This window comes from Pagrus pagrus (assembly GCF_965226575.1).
Source record: "Pagrus pagrus genome assembly, chromosome: 15".
In the NCBI taxonomy this organism is placed as follows: domain Eukaryota; kingdom Metazoa; phylum Chordata; class Actinopteri; order Spariformes; family Sparidae; genus Pagrus; species Pagrus pagrus.
In genome coordinates this window covers 10,423,139-10,426,567 of record NC_140199.1, presented here as the reverse complement: position 1 = coordinate 10,426,567, position 3,429 = coordinate 10,423,139, and the positions used below count along the sequence as shown (strand labels likewise).

General features: G+C 42.5%; 1 protein-coding gene across 1 annotated transcript in view; it reads left to right on the top strand.

Annotated features, from left to right (window-relative positions):
• Positions 1-1,075: 1,075 nt before the first annotated feature.
• Positions 1,076-3,429, top strand: part of zbtb18 (zinc finger and BTB domain containing 18) — a 10,473-nt gene continuing 8,119 nt past the window's right edge. The window contains exon 1 of the mRNA XM_084376584.1: positions 1,076-1,683. The gene's annotated coding sequence lies outside the window, so the exon portion shown is untranslated. The remainder of the gene's footprint in view (positions 1,684-3,429) is intronic.

The following is a 3,429-nucleotide window of genomic DNA, read 5'->3' as shown; positions in this document are numbered from 1 at the left end:
CTAGAACAGCTTTATTATTATTAGACCAATGTATTTCGGCTTGTTCATTGGTCTATTAATAAAAAATCATAGCAAACATTCAAGGTACTTGTTTAAAGATTCAAGTCTTCAGTAAGAACCAATGGGGAAGTATTGAGCAATGGTCCAACACATTGTTGGTTTACGTAATTATTTATGGTATAACAAAAAAATATGTAAGAATTGGCCATCTGTTGTATTCATACTTAAGACAATTAAGGGGACAGCATATCAAAGTAACTGCTGCCAACCTTAGCTGCTGTTTACTCCCAATCGGCAGCAATTTTCTGCAAAACCACAGATAAATTAAAACTGAACATTTCTTTATGTTGCAGCTTTACGTTTGTTTGAGTTAAATTTAATATTTCTCTCTTGTTTTGGTTGCTACCGTCACGGATGGTAATGGTCCGTCTTCCTGTGAAAAAAACTGGTTTGGGTCACAATAAAACGGCTGGAAAAATGTCTGCAGGTCTCATTGAAAAACACCTGGTTTTGACACTACAAATAGGGCTAGAAATGCCGTTTGGCAGCCTTGTTGGCTAGTAATAATGTGTAATAAAATGTCAACCTGGGACGTATCTAGCTGACTGCTAACATAATTTCCTGGTGACTGTGTTCAACACGATGGGCCTAGACGAGCTGTTAAGTAAGCTAACAAATTTTATAACGTCAAAACTGATAAACCTTCACGTTAAAAGTTTTATTTAAGTTTTTAATGTTTTCTTACATATCGCACCTTTTAGATTGAAATTGCAGGTACAAGTCAAACTGTGGCTAACACAACATATTTTGTCTTACCTCTGGAAGTTGTGCACCTGTTTTTAGCTACTTAGCTGAGTTAGCCGTGCAGCTAGCGGTCCAGACTGGGAGTGTTTAGCATGCTAACAAATGTCATAGCGTCAACATTTTATTTATTGCACCTTTAGCATCGAAATTACAAGTCAATCTGTAGCTTACACAACATATATAATCTTTACCTCTGAAGCATGGTGCACCTGTTTTACATCATTGATTAAGACCTAATATTTTTGCCTGTAGCCAACAGTCTAATCAAAGGTCTTTGTGTTCCATCTTTAAGCAGCACCTCTGTACACCAGCAGGGTTTTTCCCTTCCTGTCAAGGTGCTGCACCTGCTCACATCAGCTCCGCCTCCCCCGCCCCCCCTCCTGCTCCGGCTCGACTACAGTACCCATGGCGCACCGCGCCGCTCTCCACTCTCTCGCTCCGCGCTGCGCCAGTCCGCCTCGCTGACTCGCAGAACCAGTCGGTTTGGCCCAGCTTCTTCTTTCCTGCCTTCTCACTGTGCGTGCTGCTGCTGTTGTTGTTGCCTGGTGTCAACCTACGCCGACGAGAGAAGAAGACATATCCCTCCCTCTCTTCTGTTGGAGGGCCGCTTCCAATTTGCCTTCACTTTCCTCCTCGCCGGCTCCATTGGCTTCCGCGCCGTGCCAGTCAACTCGCCTCCTTTTCCCAGCCCCGAGTTGAGCAGCAACAGCTCGGAAACATCTGGCCGCCGCAGAGTGCTAGACTCCCCGTCCCCTCCGCCTGCTCGCCTCGGCAGCCTGTTATGGAAATTAGTCCAAAGTCAATCTAGTTTTGTCTCCGAGGGGGAAAAAAAGAAGGATTTGACGGAAGAAGCGGGGAAGACGTTGGACCGTGTTGTCTGTAAGTGCTGCCTCTAATACCGGAGTCCGATTAAAGGAGGCTCAGGAGGGAGAGAGGGTGGGTTACGGAGGGGAAAAAGTAGCTAAACCTTCCTTAGCATGACTGTGTTGTCTCCACGCACTCATAGTTGCCATGTTAGCTCTCCCTTCGCGGTGTTTTAGCAGCTGTTGTCATAGCACCGGGGCCTTCCGAACAACTGTAAATAGCTCAATATTGTAGCCTCTTCGCCTTACTTTTGTTAGCCATGATCGGGCTATAACTAGCTAGCTGCGTGGGTCAGTGTGTCTCCGTGTGTGTCTCCCTCTTTCTCTGTGTGTGTGTATTTGTTGTGTCTTCTGCTGTGAATTTAATTACAATCTTCATGTGTTGGTAGTTTGTTCGGGGACCGTCTCGAAACCTGACAGCACTAGTTTGACTTTTTATGCTAATTGCTTCTTCTTCTTCTTCTTCTTCTTCTGCTTCTTCTTCTTCTTCTTCTTCTCGTATTATCGCGTCTGCCTGCTGTAAAATGAACTTAAACGCTGTGTAAATGTCATTTAAAACAAACTTATTCATCGTGTTGTTCACTTCCAAGAGTCCAAGTGTTGGAAATGCAGCGCTGTCACGATTTTAAAATGTGCCAAACAGACATTAAAATGGTCGCAAGCCTGCTCTGTAATTAAAGATGCTAACTGAAACTCCAGTGGCGAAGTTAATTAAAGTTTAAGTCGGATAAATTAATGTCCCCGGCTTTGAAAGCGGGGCTGAATTTTCCACCTAAGCTTATGAATGATTGTAGAAGTCTTGTTTTAATTTTTCTGATGGAAAACTTTAAGGAAAAGTTCACTTATATTATCCAGAAAATGTTTGTAGTCAAAGGAGAAGAAAATTAACTTAAATATTCTTATAATTTAGCTTGACATTTATCTGAGAAAAGCTGAATAAGTTCAACAGATTATATTATTCTTTTAAACTTTATTTTGTGAGAAATAAATAGAAAATGAAAGCACTTTTGTTAACTGTTCAGCTGTCACTGAAATGAAAGTGAAATAAGGTTGCTGGTGTAATAAGTTTCTCCCTGGCTTATTAAAGGCTTGTATACCTTTTTGTTAAACAGGGTTTGCACTCATTAGGTTCTTTCTTTATGACTTGTTCCCATTGTTTCCTCATTTCATTTTTGTCCAGAGACGAAGAAGGGGGTTTGAACATGAGGGGGATGGATGGATGAATGAGTGAGTGAATGAATGAATACAAGACAAGGCAGCGGCGGTGAACCGTAAAGAAGTGGAAAACAATATCAGCTGCGTGCGTCTGTCAGTTGCAAATGTTGTGTGTGTTGGCCTTTGTTTGAAAAAGGAAAGACAGAGGAGTATTTAAAAAAAAAAAAAAAAAATCACAAGAAAAAGGTTCAGTTGTTACTCAGAACCTCTGTGTGTATATATCTTGTAAACTTTCCCTTTCCCTGATGGTGATGGAAGCAGCAGTAGGTGGTTGTGGTTGCGTGATTTTGGAGAGTAAACTCATTTCAAATCAGCATCCCGCTGCATTTAGTAAACCCGTGTTTTTTGTTTCCCAGAGAGAGAGAAAAAAGGGGGAGAAAGAGAGCCAGAGAGACAAAGTTGCGTGGTGTTGGTGTTGGTAGAATGAAAGAGGAGTCTGGTGGCAGGAGTGTAGAGGAGGCAGCATATGGCTGTAGAAAGAGCACAGCTGGAGGTAGCATCTCCATCTGAGGATGATGTCAGAGCAGCTGACAGGCTGCCATCCACC